Genomic DNA, 16,486 nt, shown 5'->3' on the forward strand with positions numbered 1-16,486 from the left:
GTTTTTATGATTTCCTACTTCTTTGGGGTAAAAAAACAATCTACAATTTAGATTTTTTTAAATTTAATTTTTATGTTTCATTTTACAGCATGTCCACTGTAGTGGACCACAGGACCACTTTAGTTTAAAAGACAACCAAACTCAGAAAATCAACAATAAACAGAATATGGCTGTAGAGTGCGTTTAATCCAACAATAAATTTAACATAAAAACAAAACAAAAGCAAAGCAAATTATCATTCTGTATGGTTTCACTTACTTAGCATTGATAGTCCTGGAACAGTTTACCCTAGAACATGTCTGTAGAGTGATATTAATCCAAGAATAAATTCAATATAAAAAATCAAAAAAATCAAAAGTAATGATTATTCTGGTTTGTTTCACTTGCTTAGTGGTGATACTCCTGGAAGCATTTTCTGCAGAGAAACATCCTGCATTTGGCACACCTCATATACGTGTTGCTTTTGCAGCCCATATTTCTGCACCTTTTTAGCATGGTTAATTTCTACCATCTCTGGCATGTGGGTGGCTCCTAGTCTGCACACAGATGGTTCGGGTTGTGGAATCCTCATTTTAATTGGTGGCTCAAACTCTTCTTCACTTGTTTCACTGCTGTCATCAAGTTCTGGACAAACCAACAACTCCTCAGCCAGGTGCAATTTGAAGTCCAGGTACTGTTTGGTGTTCTTCACTGGTCTGTTAAGTGCTTTGCTGTCCGACTTGTATTGGATCCATAAGTTTGTGATGGCAACATCAAAGAAGTGAGTAACTACATGCAATGTCCATTTCTTGGACCTATTTGACTTTCGATAAAAGCTCAGCATGCGGTCACAGAGGTTCACGCTAGCCATGTTGTCATTATACTCCCTGATCACTGCTGGTCTTCTTACTGGGACATTGATTTTATTTTTTGGACCATCTGTTGCAGACATCTTCAGGATGTTTCCCATGAACTGTGGAGGCCATTAGCACTGGTTTGTTGTCATACCATTTTGTGATTGCCAGCTCAGGACTCTTTCTAACCATAGACACTGATGCTCCTCTTCCCTCTTTTTTCATCACCTTGTCGCTTGGCATTTTGCTCTGCTTTGGGACTCGGTTCTTCATTATGGTTCCTTTTTCTGGAAGGCCCTTTGCAGGCAATGCATCCATGAGATTGATTGTTGTGAAGTATCGGTCGAAGAATACACTTCCAGTTGGAACAGACTCAACCATATGTAGGACTGTTGCTTGTCCAACTCCCAGTCTTTGGCCACTGAATGTATTCTTCCCTTGGTACACTTCAAAATCCAGCATCAGACAATTTGGAGAAGCAAGAACAAAGACCTTTAGGCCAGTAGGGCTTGGTTTGCCAGGAACATATTGCCTGACTGGACAGCGGCCTGTGAAAGGGATGATTTGCTCATCAATGGAGACCTTCTCTTTCTTTGGGAGATTGAGGCAGCCTTGCCTCACACGGTCAAGTAACTTTTCATAAACTTTCCAAAGAATGTCTGCTGTCTTTGTTTATTCTGTTATCGCCAGGTCATCCACACTCTTGAGTGAGCTTCTTAGCTTGAAAAACATATCCCTTGTCATTTTGCTGCTTTTAACTGGCACTTTTGTTTTTTTGACCCAAAACATTTTAATTCTGGGATATCCTAGGCAGGCCCTGTGGATTGAAATGCCAAAGTAAATCTTTATTTCTTGTGGAGTAGTATTTAGAGACACTCCTCTAATTTGTAGCTCTCTTTGATTTGTAAATTCAGCCAAATTCTCAAAAAGTTTGTTGTCAATGTACTGAGTACTGAGTGAATTGGACTCCAGTCTGCATGGGCAGTAGGGTCATCTTTACAGTCAGGAAGCCCAGGTAGCACAGGTGTGAAACTATGGGAACAAAACACAAATGAAAGTTAATTTGTAATAATAATTAAACCTCAAACAAATCTATTTGAATATCTGTGTTACGGACGTAATATGGTCTCCTATTGACCACTCGTAAGTCAAAACGTAGAATATTTTTGCTAATTTGCATATTTTATTATACCACGTGGATAATCTCCAAGCCTTACTAATATTTATTACTGATTATTTATCACTGGATGTACCCATACGGAAATGTAATATATGTCTATATATGAAATATCAATATATGCGATATATGTGATATATAAAGTAAAAACATATATGAAACATATTAGAAATTGGAACAATTCCATATATTGACATATAAATGTATCCCATATATTATATATGTTAATGTATGTATAATGCATATTTTGACATATAGGTCTCATATATGAAATATCCTAATATGCTCATATAGAGTAAAAACATAAATGCACATATATGCACAGCATCAGAAATTCCATATATTGACATATATCTTTAGTCCACATATTATATATGTGTAAATTATATATGTGACAAATCATTATCACTGTCAAATATCGCAGAGTCTTAAAATCTATACTATGTATAAAACAAATGACATGTAAAATATAAAATATTTATAATGTTACTTATTGTCAGGCGAGGCAAGAGATGAAGGACTCAAGGGTGCAGAGGTCAATGGGCTTTTTATTAGACTTCAAAAATAAACAATCGAAACAATCAAACCCCTTCATGCTTGTAACTGGCTCGCCTTAGTTTTTATACAATAAAAAATCCTCAAAAAAACGGGAATTCACTTTTGCCAATAGTTTGTGTTCAAACTAACTGTAAGATTCTCAATGAGGGAGTAAAAATAAATTGTATCTATTTAACCACTGAATGAGATAACATAGTAACAATTAGCACATGGATGGAAATCCAAGACAGCATTGTGAATATCAAAGCGCAACACTATAAGTAAACAAATTAACAGTAAATCAATTCCAAACCCAAAATACCAGTGATACACAAACAAAAAACAGTACCAAACAATTCAAAATGGCGTAAAGGGAAAAGGATATACAGTCTGCAATGCAAGTCTCTTATATGAGTGTTGTAGAAGGCCCAGTCCCAGCAGGCAATGAAGATATACAATCCTAAATCCTAGATTAGGCACTGGCACAATCCAACACAGGTCAGAAGTAGGTATCAGTGCACTCAAGCCCCATAACCGAGTCCTCTGCAAGCTTCTCTGCAAACTTCCAAACACTATGAATTAACATTTTTATGGTACATAAAAATGTGCATTTGAACAAGATTGTAAAGCATTAGAATGTACAATTCACTTAACTCTCAAATACAATGTGATTCCAGGCATTTTCACACATGCTCCATTGCCATGCCTCTCCTCTATGCTACTCGTAACCTTAAAACCACTTCCTCCATTTGTTGCCCTCTAGAGGACAGGATGAAAAATGTCACCCATGTACCAGAGTAACCGTTACATGCTAGAACAAAACATGAAAGTACACGCCATGGCTAATGATGAGCACAAGCCGCATGCTAAACAAATAACCCTAAACACATGGACAAAAGAGTGAATACTGCCCAAGCAAAACTAGATGCTCACACGAGACCAAGCGAATGCTCAAACTGTACACTTACAACGGGGAGAAAAACACACATGGAGCTTTTAATGGCCGAAGCCTGAACCAAAACCAAATTATGAAATGCCAGGATTCAAACACCACTATATAAATCCATATAAAATCCTATACAAGCATACTGAATGTTTGCATATATTATGTTTAAATAAACTTACATGTATAAATTTGACATATATTGTTTACATATATGGCATTAACATACAGTACCATATAAAAAAATCATCATATAAATAATTTTAATATATGTATATATAAGAATTATTCTATGGGTATTTCATACATGGTATAAACCTATATCTTCATATATCGTGAGAATGTATATATGCGCTAATAATGTATTGCCTTATATGAAACATATATGACATCACTACTTGGATATAGGGACATATATGTACATATATTACATTTCTGTATGGGTAGTCAATAGTGTGTGTGTGTGTGTGTGTGTGTGTGTGTGTGTGTGTGTGTGTGTGTGTGTGTTTGTGTGTGTGTGTGTGTGTGTGTGTGTGTGTGTGTGTGTGTGTGTGTGTGTGTGTGTGTGTGTGTGTGTGTTTTTCTTGGTGTGTGGCTAACTATAAGAACTGAATAAATTATCCTGGAACTAAATAATTCATAATTAATTCATACGTGTTACTCCTGGTCCACAGAGGGCGACGTCTGTCCTACTCATCCCTTTCTGTCTCTGTGTCTGATTCTGTCTGCTCATCTGAGTCTCTTGCACTGTCTTCCTCTTCTTCACCGTCAGTGGCGGATCTAGAAAATTTTACATGGGGGGGGGCAAAGGGGTGGCAAGAGGTCTTGGCAGGGTGGCAGGTGTGGACGATACATGGAAATCCCTATATGTGAATTGCTTTAACAAAACAAACACAAAACCACTTGTACTTATTGTTTAATCATGCCCTTAGACACTACAAAGGTTTAATTCAAAACAGTAATAAGCCCAGCGTTCGAACAAAACAAAACAGTATAAAAAGCAGAATTAAAATATAAAAAAGTACAAGAATTGTGGGAATTGAAGGTCTACTCTCTTCCTCTCTGTCATCTTGCTCCTCCTTATCCCTCTATCTGAATCTGGAGCCTCCTCTTCATCTCTCACTGATTCTTCTTTTTTCTCGTCTCCTTCACTTATTTCCTTGTCTCCTTCTGTCTTCTCCTGCTCTGACCCCCCTGCCCTCTCCAGTTTACTGCCTTCGCCTTCATTTCCCTCACCCTCTTCTTCCTGTGTACTTCTTAGGATTTTTTTTTAGCAAAAAAGCTAGTAATATTCTTACTTTTAGCCTTCCTTTTCATTGTTAGGCTCCAGCTACTTTCTTCAACTATCTTGCCTGCAAAAGTCAATATGTGAAAACCTCTAATTATCCTTGTATTACATTACACTGTGGGGCCATGTAGCTAATAAGTAGCCTATATAACAAATATAAAAACAGAAAGATTTATCACATGCACACACCAGTTATGTTTAGACAACTTAATCCTATTGTATTTATTTCCCCAGTTCTAACATGGTTTCATTGCTGTGATATCTGAGAGGACTTGGATTTAATAGGACTGCTTAGCTAAATTAAATGTAAAAAGAATAATACTAATTTAATGAGTAAAACTTCTCTAAAAAAAGTCTATATTATGACAGATTACACAACATAATAATATAATATAATATAATAATATGAATGTATAATAGTATTAACAATTTAATTTTAAAACTTTGTATTAAATTATTACTGTCCCTGATAAGAATATGGTACTCTTGTAAGAAAGTAGCAGTGACGGGGACAAACTTTAAAGCTACACTGTGTAACTTTTTTTAGTTTATTCTTAGCTAAAAACACGTAGTTCTTTCAAAAATATATGTGCTCATTAATGTATATTTACTTCTTTCAAGTAATAAAGTATTCTGGTAAGTTTATAATATGCCATTGAAAATACATACGTTTGAGGGGTTCGAATGCTGGTCGCCATGTTGCCCCTCCATCGTGAAAGTACATTAGCCAAAGAGGGACATACCCTTAAATTCAAGCTTTGCGTTTCGCGTTTTAACACTCGATGGCACCATGTCGAATGTGAAGAGGGGGATTGCCATGTTAATCTTGGACTAAATCGGCCACCATAGGAGTTAAAACGAAATCAGAATTGAGAGGAACAGAAACTAATATTCACTGCATGGTCATATACCTTTTCACCGCTAGATGGGGGAAAATATCACACAGTGTAGCTTTAAGTATCACCTCCCCTAAAAATATGCAATTTAATCCTGTTTACATTTTTTTTTAAATAGCTGCTCCTGAGTTAACTATTTGAGTTAACAAACCTGTTGCTATGACAGCAACTCCAGAATAAGCTTCGAAGAACCAAACTGTTCAAGAACATGACACTGTCCGTAAAATCCGTAGTAATCCTTTGAGAAACCATTTTAATTTTGATATTCATCAGAGTAAGGAAGAAATATCTACAGCACTGTTTTTAGTATTATATTAAACCTCATGTGGTCTTTGGGACCCCATTTGATGTTTCACTCATTTATTTTATTTGTTTTGTTCTTCCCCAATCTAGGAATATTTTACATATTTATTTCAGTGTGCTATGGAAGGCCTAACCGTCTTCTCTTCTGCTACATACTGTAGAACGAATAGCATGTTAATTAGGATGCAGCCAAGCACTTCCACAGAACTCCAGAGTCAGCTCTCTGAACAAGTCTCTCATGCTAATTTGGCATGATGAAACCTATCTGTTGGTCATTGGACAATATTACTGAACTTCTTCAAAGCAGATAGACAGACTAATTGTCCAAGTACTTTACAGCGTGGGATCTAGTGCTCCTTTAGCCTCTCTTTATCAGACAGAGCAGGGAATATTCTGTCCATTTCAAAGCAGCGGCAGACTAATTGTTAACTTGACATGTATGTTAACCATGCTCTCTCTATACGCTCTGTGGCCTTTCTAATGTTGGTTAGAATTGTGGAAAGTTGAAAGGTTGCCTAGCAATTACTGACTAATTGAAGCTGCTTTGGTGTGTGTTGCCGTCAGTTGTCTGCTAATTAAAGAGGTGATAGATTTAATTCAAATAAGACCACTGGAAATTGATTAAATAATTCCTCGAATAGACTTTTAGCACAATTAATTGTTTGAGTTGAGGATAATTTAAATTCATTGTATGACACTTTCACCACCACATCTCTTGTTGCAATGGGAATTTGCATTCAATACCCATTGTACTTTCATAATCTAATGTGTTTCTTAGTGAAATTGGATATTCAATTAAGAAAAACGTTGTGGAAAGTGGTATTGCATACAATAACAGAGGCTTTTTTTTCTTTTTGGAATAACATAAACCAATATATTGTGTAAAATACAAATGTGTATTTAACAAATAAAGAGTCCACAAACGTGAAGACATTTAAATTAGTCTTTAAATGCAATGACCAAAACTTCTATAGACCAGATGGAAGAAATGAAAACGTTCTTCTAAATCAGAATCAGACCTTTGAAATTCTGCTATCAATTCATATGCCCCTGCTTTCTGGTCTTCTAGGTTTTGTGTCTCTCTCATACGTGCCATCTGCTTTAACCTGATAAAGAACAAAGCATTTTTGTTATACCTCAAAATTAGGAAACATTCTCACAGAATCCATTCTCTGTGCCATTTTTTTTTTCTGTACCTTTCATCTGTGCCATTTTTTACATTTGTTGATCCATGTACCCAAGTCAGACAAATGGTTTTGACTGTTGATCGTATCACACTGTGTGTTTCAGCATTCGTGAGCATTGTAAGCCCCCTATCGCATTAAAACAACTGTATACACCTTTTACATTGCTGGGTCAGTTTTGACCCTGTGGATTGTGAGCTTAATGGTCATAAATGAATGCACCTTTGTTGGTAATGTATTATGGTTGATTCAGCAACGATGACTTACAGTGCTGCATTTTGCTAATTTTATGCTAGTTAGTCTACACAAGCCACTATTTTATCACACTTGGAAGACAGTGGAGAAATGACAGCAAAAGCAACAGAGTACACTATAGACTTGATAATGTTTCATGAGAGGAAGCCCCAAAGAAAGGATTAATGTGTCACAGGGGATCGTGATTCAAATTTTTTCATCAGTTGGTAGGTCAAAATTTTGATGTGTGCATGTCTGGTCCATTTAATAAATGTGATCATGTCAAAGAGAACAATATGTGACCTAAGGCCTCCACAGCCCATATGGGATACAAATTAATACATGCTCTCCCTTATCAAATAATTCTCCATTGGCCATGTAAGGTATTTGACTTCTGGGCTTAGCATATGGTATTAAATTATGGTGTCACAAGGGAACTAGTTCAATTTTATTTTAATACCTGTTGAAGGCAGTAGTCCACATCCACTGTTGTTTATTTCATTGTAGATATTGGAAAAACCTGATATTTTCTTTCTTCTTTTTTCTATTTAATGGCTTTTTCTGGGGTTATTTACTGGAAGCCTGATTCACTTTAAAGCTTTGTGAATATTTTGTGAATATTCATAATAAATATATAATGACCTTAAAAAAACGAATGAAGTACCTTCATGAGCACATTTTTCTCATTTTATCAACAGGAAGTTAGTGCAGAACATCTTTTCTTTTTTCTTGTTTTTTCCTTTCCTTTGACTTTAGAATGGTGTTAATGTCACAGCCATGCAGTTTTTTATATCACAGAAGAGGAGATCTTTTTGCTAAAAAATGTGGACATCCCCTGTAAATATAATCATTATTTTTATCCATGATACAATATTTTTTGTCCATATTCATTTTTGTTGTGGATAAGTGCATTTAGAATGGTTTATCTCTTAAAAGTCAACATTTTTATGTTATGCTACATGGAAAATGGTTACTTGTTGTTATTTTGGCATTCAATGTGCCACATCCAATTAACTCTTTCTCCACCATTGATGAATTTCCATCATTTATGAGACAACGCTTCTCCGCCATTAAATGGCCCGAACTGCTTATTTCATTGGAAGCAACGAGATCTGCAAGAATACTTTCCTGGGTAAGAAAACAACCCGCGGAAAAAAACGTGGTCTTGGCAACACAGTGCAGTTGAGCTCTGTTGATATTTTACAACCAGCTTTGTTGCTCTGATTGGTTGTAGGTCTATCTAATTGAGGTCTTTCCTGGTTCGGTTGAAACACGCCCCATAATCACAGCCCAATGGAGCAGTATCAGACTCCTATTCTGACTAGAATTGAGTATGACCATGTCAGGCTAGGGTGTTTCCATAAACTTAAAAGTTTGTCGTTTTGTGTTCATTCTAAGAACACATACTCATTATCTCATTTTAGACCTTCCCATACGTACATATTGTTATTAATTTTAATTGTAATCATTAGCATCATATCACTTGCTAAAAAAAACAAACAAACATTACTATAGTGGGTTTTGAGATGTTAATGTTAGCATCCGCTATCCTTTATTATTAATATGTGGTCCGATGCATTATGCAACCATGCAGCTTTACAGGGGGTATGGCTTATCTAAATGAGATGTAATTGACTGTCACTCCCAGCAGGTGAGAACCGGTTAGAACTGGAAAACTTGAGAAACCGTTTTCTCCAGTTTAAACTTTGTTAAATGCCTTCATTCAAATGGCCACAACATCTGAAAAATATTATCAGATTTCCACGTGTTACACATCATAAAAGCTTGGAGACTACACTTCCATAACTTTCAGAATAACTCAAAATGCCCCAGAACCGACTTGTGTCCCTACATGTCAAACAATGCAATCATCAACATTAATGCAATCATGCAATCATCAAAACAGCCTAATTAAATGTCAAACAAGAATAATATAAGTTTTTATCATCATCTGGAATCAGATCTGGATGTAGTCTTTGCTCAAAATGTAGCTTTGTTTTTTTAAACTTACACATATTCAAGTGTTGATAAAAAAGCATTGATTATTTATTTAGATGTACTGCATGTTCAGATAAATATTCCAGGGGCCATGGACATTTTGTGAAAATTATAATTTCTTTAAAAATATTTTTATGCTGGCAGAGAAATAGTTACGATTCTCCTTGACAGTCCAGATAGGCCACATGCAAAGGACAATGAAATAAATTCAAATTCAAAAAATGAATCAAGTTTCTCATTATGTACCATGAAATAACTGTTGTAAAATGGAAATATGAGGATTATTCAGGGATGAATAAGCGGAATTGTTCTGTGTTTGTATGTTAATCTGCATTTTGTCATGTTGTGAGAAATTATTGTTTGTACTTTATTAGTGTGTCCAAACATTTGTTAAAAACATTGCTGCTCAGCATGCCTTGATACAAATTATAATTACAATCAAGGAAAAGACTGAAAGATCTGATAGTGTATTAAAATGTGGACTGTCCATCAAAAAATTCAGACTGTTGAAGATCTATTGTGCAGTACTCACATAATTTGGCACATTTGACATTATAGTTAATTAAAAAATGAAAGAATGTCATTGATTTTCACAACACTTTAATGTTAGTCAAAACCTAGGTGCATTTCTTTTTCTATAGAAGCTCTATTTTAGCAAAAGAGAGAGGGAATAAAGCACTATAATTGCCTAATACAAGTGGTTCATATGACTTGTGCTCTTTAATGAAAGTTGTCTGAAGCTAAGTATTAATGCCACTTCAGCACCAGTGTGCTATTTTCAATGCCAAATGGGATTCAGCAGAGACAAAACATTTTGTGAATAATGAATTACATGTTCATCCAGTCTCTCACAAAACACTATTGTTTGCCTGTCTTGGAATATACTGCACAGGTCATATGCAGGTCATAAAATTGCTTTTATAGTGTATTGCACTATAAACTGAACTTTTAAAAGTTTGTAATGGCCTCTGATTGGTCACAAAGTCTAGAGATTGAACTATACTAATGGTTTAAGACCCCGCATTTGATACCATTAATCATAATATTCTGATCTCTCAGTTGGAACACTGTGTGTTCATCAAAGGTATTGCTCTAGAGTGGTTTAGATCATATATCTGATAGAAAATGTTCTGCCTGTGGAGACTATGTGTCCCCATTGGTGCCCCTTCAGTGTGGAGTCCCGCAGGGTTCTATTCCTGGCCCGATGCTGTTTTCCCAGTACATGCTTTCATTAGGGTTTATTTTAAGAAAGCATGGCATTCTATTTCATTGTTATGCAGACACAACAACTTTACTTTATCTACCATTAAAGTGAAAGGATACCAGCTCTTTAAAATTATTATTGGACTGCCTCAAGGACATTAAAGCCGCACTTGGCTACTTTTGCTCTTGGGGTCCCCCTACAGTTTGGAAAAAATAATGTCCTCAACTACTGTCGTAAGCTCTGTAATCCTACAACAGGGGATGCCATTGCATGTGCATCTGTTGACATGACAACCCTGATAGCCCTGAACTAGTGATGCGCGGGTCGTCTCATAACCCGCGGACCCCGTATGTCTATTTAATGGTCGCGGGTGCGCGGCGGGTTGTAAAAATATATACAGTGGTGCGGTGCGGGCCAAATAACTTCATAAAAGCGCCCCGCGGGTTGGTGCCGCACTAGTTCCCCTGAACACTGCAAGAGGAGTTCAGAGTTCTTCTGGCGTCGTGTGTGAAATGTCTTCATCCCAGGTAATGTTACAGTCAGTGGCATATGTTTCAGCATGTCTTATGAATATAATTTCATGGGTTTTATTTTTTTCAAACGCCAAATAATCACGATGCTCACGTTTACAAGCCAGCGTCATTATAGTAGTCTATTGGTTAGCGTTTTACAGAATCTATATGATACTTCAGTTCAATGTTTGAGTGGTAGCTCACCGTAACAAGCATGACAGCATCGGTCGGGTACGCCTCCTTCAGCTCACGCCGACGAGCAAACGCTGGTCACATGTTGATCCTCGTCCTGCCTTTAATCCCATCACTTTCTCGTTTCCTCTTATTGCTTTCCTCCAACAAAACCTTTTCTTTCTTATTTGTCTGTGCTGCTTCGGACATGACTATATTATCCGACGAACAAAGTTGGGCTTGCACGTCCGAATGTAAGGAAGTGTGTGTGTTGGTGGAAGTGACTTTATGCCATAAAGCAGTCGAATTTTGTAGTTCTTTTTTTTCTCGGGTTACTACCCGAAACCCAAAGTTTAAAAGTACGATTAAAAACGATACAGACCCCATCAGGCTATGGCAGACGTGTCATTCAACCTATTGTAAGTCGATGTATCATCACAAGAGTCTTAAAAAATATATTTTGAAGGTTGAAAAGTTACCTAGTGCTGCTTTAAAGCTTGGATGGCCATGTTTAAAAAAATATATATTTTAATGAAGGGAAAACTGAAATCTAATAGTACCCATGTGACCCCCCAACACAGATTTGGGTTCATTACGTCCTTATGTTAAATCCTTCGTTAAAAATCTGGGAGTAAAAACAGTGATTTTTTAAAACTTAATAAATACATTCTCATGTTTAAGCCAATTTGTAACAGTTAAGGATCGTATCTAAGGTCAAACCTTTTTTTGTCATTTAAAGACTTTGAAAGGGTCATACGTGCTTTTGTCTCTTGGACTATTTTAATGCTTTTTATGTTGGTAATTTTACATCTCTCTATTGCCCGCAGTTGGTGCAGAATGCTGAAAAGCTAGACTATTCACAGGAATACGTACGCATGATCATATTTCTCCTATACTGGCCTTACTTCTCTGCTTTCCAGTACATTTTAGGATTGCTTTTTAAAGCTTTATTGTACGCTTATAAGTCCTAACCTGGTCTAGCCCCAATCTGTAATTTTGACCTTATACAATCACATGTCCCATCGAGTTCCCTTAGGTCTGCAGACTACTTGCTCCTGGCTGTCCCAAGCGCAAGACTAAGGCATAGGGGAGATCAGGCCTTTGCAGTGGCTGCCCCAAAACTTTAGACTAATTTACCACCGTCAATGAGGCTGGATTTAAAGTATTTTAAATATGTTTTGTTATTCTTTGGCATTTAGTTCATTTTGATAGCTGTGTGTTCTGTTTTGTCGTTGTTGTTTATTTGTTACTAGATGTATGGCACTTGGGTCAAGGCGAACCTCAGGACAATTTGCATCAAAACTTTCTGCCATGCATCTGAGAAAAATAGTGCACCCTCTAGTGCACCCCTCACTCATGGGTTGGGGCACTGTCATGAAAGGTCACCCAGACCAGGATCTCTGGGAAGGCCCTCAACTCTTGACACATCAACCGCCTAAAGATGAGGTATGTGTTTTTAGCAAGACACCAGATCACAGGGGCTATCATGTGTTGGTGCGGATGGACAACATCAGAATATTATCGCCAGGGTGGTTTGCATTCACACACCCTTGTTCAGGCTGGTGCAGTAGATGCTGATCTCGGTGGATGTAAACTGCCCATGGGGAGAGAAGTTTGCTTCCACCGAAAGCAGGATCTGTTCTGATAATGTTCTGATGTGTTGTCCGTCCGCAACAAGTTTTTGCAAGTAAAAATTGTGCAAGCACTGTAGTACAGGAAGGACTCTGAGGGCCCTATTTTAACGATCTGAAACGCAAGTGTCAAAGCGCAAAGCGCAAGTAACTTTGTGGGCGGGTCTCGGCGCTGTTGCTATTTTCCCGGCGGGATAAATGGCTCTTCTAAAATGGGTTGGTCTGAAGTAGCTTCATTATTCATAGGTGTGGTTTGGGCGTAACGTGTATAAACCAATCAGAGCGGCATCCAACATTCCCTTTAAAAGCAGGTGCGCAAGTTCCATTATGGATTGCTATTATTATGGCGTATTTACCAGGCGCACGCCAGGAGCGGTTCACAGCAGAGGAGACTGATGTTCTTGTAAGAGCAGCCCTTACGAAACAAAAATATATTGCAGTATATTGGAAAATTTCATGCAATACATTAGGAAATATATTAACATATATGGGAAATAATATTTATATCTTTCAATATATTGCAATATATTGAAAGCGGCAATCATTTGTATATTTTGCAATATATTACATGAATATATAATATATTTTATAATACCATCAATATATTATTCCATATATGTACAATCTATTAAAATATATTTCAAGTAATATATTGGTAAATATATTTTCCTTTCGTAAGGGAGTGAAAGACAGAGAAGTTGTGTTGTATGGGGATGGGAGAAACCCACCCAAAATAGCGTCGGTTAAACAGGCGTCGGTTAAACAGTTTTTTATTTTTTCAGTCGATTTTTTTTTTTCCTGGTTCTTGACGGACAAACCAATTTGTCAGATGTCCTTATATACATATATGTCTTGCCACTATTGGGCAAACAGGTCTGATCCTTAATTACTACAATAAGCCTGAATAATTTGTAAGCTAGATTTCTGCCTATTTTTTCACATCTTCGTGGCACACCACAATGATTTCCGTCATCTCATGTGTTAATATTTTTTTTAGTGTAACAATTTATGATTTGCAAAAATAACTGTTGCATCTGTGTAGATTTCATGAGCAAAGTGTATGCGCGTTGTGCACGCTATACATTATGGTCAAGCATGCGCCCTTAAAATAGCATAATGAACAACGCGCAACGCGCCACTGACTTTAGACCAGTTTTTTTTTGGTCAGTGGCGCAATTGTTTAATGGAACAGCAAAATAGTACAAGGGATTGTTTGCGCCGGAACACGCCTCCTTTTTTGCGCTGAACCGCCAAGGGAGCGCAAGTTCATTCACTAGTTTAGCGGCGTGCTTCTGTGGAGGGAAAAGCACGCTTTGAGCGGGTGCAAAATAGGAATGACACATGTACAAAGTGTACAAAGTCAATTGCGCTGTGTGCAAGATAGGGCCCTGACCCTGAGAGGACCAGAGTCCTTCTTGTACTACAGTGCTTGCACAATTTTTCCACAACCTGTATGCAGGCATCCTCTCTGTGGGTATTGTCATCCACATTGCATCAACAGCATGACCTAGGTTTAATGTTACTTTTGAAAGAGAACGCCTTTGGATTGTGTATATAACCTGGATATGAGTTGTAGTTATGGTAAAAAAAAAAAAAATCAAATATATATTAAACAACTATTTGCATGAAAAGTAAAACTCTACAATATATTCTCATTTATTCTTACTTTTGTTGTAACCAAATAAAAAAATGTCAACCTTGAAATAGAGCACTGGCAGTGCTGTCACTAATGAATAGTTGAAATACTCTCAGTATATATCTCCGCCATCAGAGTCTTGTGGTTTTCCCTTTGCAGTACTAATCCTGTTTTATAAGTCAAATTATTCCTGCCATCCGTGGATACACGGAGGATGGTCTTTATTTAGTGCTACTTTTGACAGCAACAGATGGCACTCCACCCCAGGGTAGCGTGGAGGGTAGCTTGACAAAGCATGCCATATTTTACATTTAAATACCAGCAGTTGCTGCCAAATCTCTGCTCACGGAAACCAGATGCACTTGAGAAGTTTAACATCACACACGCTATCAGTGTATCAGGTGCAAGCAGAAAAGTAGAGCAATATCTGAGTTAATCAAAATCCCGGCACACAACAGCGACCCAGGGCGACAGTGTACGAGTGCTTATAAATGTGCACATTCAAGCAGACGCAAACATTTTCCCACCACTACGAATATACTTACGAATATAAGTGATCACGCCATGCTCTCGTGTGACCATTACTATGATTTACGATTCAGACCATCTCAGTTTTCCCTTTTATCAGTGGAAACAAAGGCAACAGAATAGACTATAAAGACAAGCCCGTCGCAAACAGATACATAAATTAGGAAAAGAAAATGAAATTCAATTTCCAGGGGCTAGCTGCCGCAGTATGCTCTCTCTCCTCCTTAATTAAAAAGCAGTCAGCTGAAGAGGGGCTATGAAGGCAGACAGAGGAGAGCATGAGCCCCCCTTTCATCATCCCTGTAGTGAGTGGTGGCAAACTCCACTGAGACAACAGGCCGGAATAACACGGCTGAAGAAATTCCCTCCTCTGTGCTCCAGTTCCTTCTCTCTTTCTCTCTCTTTTTCTTCAACTGTAGAGGCTAAGCTCTAGTAGTTCAGCTCTCACATGCAGTACCACGCAAATGTAAGCCTTTTTGAACTCCATAATCTGTAGAGGTTTACCTACTGTGTGAGGATGACATGTAATACACCATAAGGAACACATAAAGGTTAAGGGACCATTCACTAAAAGGATACAGCACTTTTTTGTGAAGAACACTGCAACTTAAGCCCCGTTTCCACCGAAATTACCCAGAACAATTTGTACCAGGAACTTTTTTTACCGGACACCCCATGCCTCACCTCCCAGACCTGCTACTGTCTGCATTTCCACTGCTAAAATAAAGTACCGTGAAGACTAGGCAAATTAGTCCGGTGGTGTAGGACTGCGCGCGACTGCTCCTCACAGTCAGCGACAGACATCAATTATTTTTGTGCGACAATATCTGCAAAAGGTATGGAGGAGATTTAAGCTGTGCTGGGTTTTCTGGTTATGTATTGGTTTACTAAAGAGGTCATTAAAACGGCGGAAAAGATCACTAAAATCGTATTCTGAAACTATTCTGATACTAAAGCGTATTCTGAAAGCTAGATTTATGTTATTATCAGATATTACGGACATTTACTGTGAAATGGCAGAGACCAACACGCGCCAGACAGAAAGAGCAAGACTGATATTTACTGAACGCAGATCGAACCTTGCAAAAGTCTTTTATGAATCTTAAATCTTAAAATGCTGCGTGGCTTTACCAGTTTGCATGTTCAGCGCCCAATTCCCACCCTCGAAAGTTACTGAACTTTGAAAAAGTACTACCTCGCGAGCAGGGCCGCTTGGAGGGAGGCATATTTACCCGGAACTTCATTTAGACCCTGGTTCCTGCGGTCGAAACACACCGAAAACACCCCCAAAGTTACTAGTTCCTGGGGAAAGTTTCTGCAGTGGAAACGCAGCTTTATTCATTGAAAACCTACAATCCAGTTTAACCAGGTACTAAACAGATTGTTATAGTGCTACGTAAGTGTATTCCAG

The sequence above is a fragment of the Pseudorasbora parva genome, chromosome 11 (assembly GCF_024679245.1).
Source record: "Pseudorasbora parva isolate DD20220531a chromosome 11, ASM2467924v1, whole genome shotgun sequence".
NCBI classification, from domain to species: Eukaryota; Metazoa; Chordata; class Actinopteri; order Cypriniformes; family Gobionidae; genus Pseudorasbora; species Pseudorasbora parva.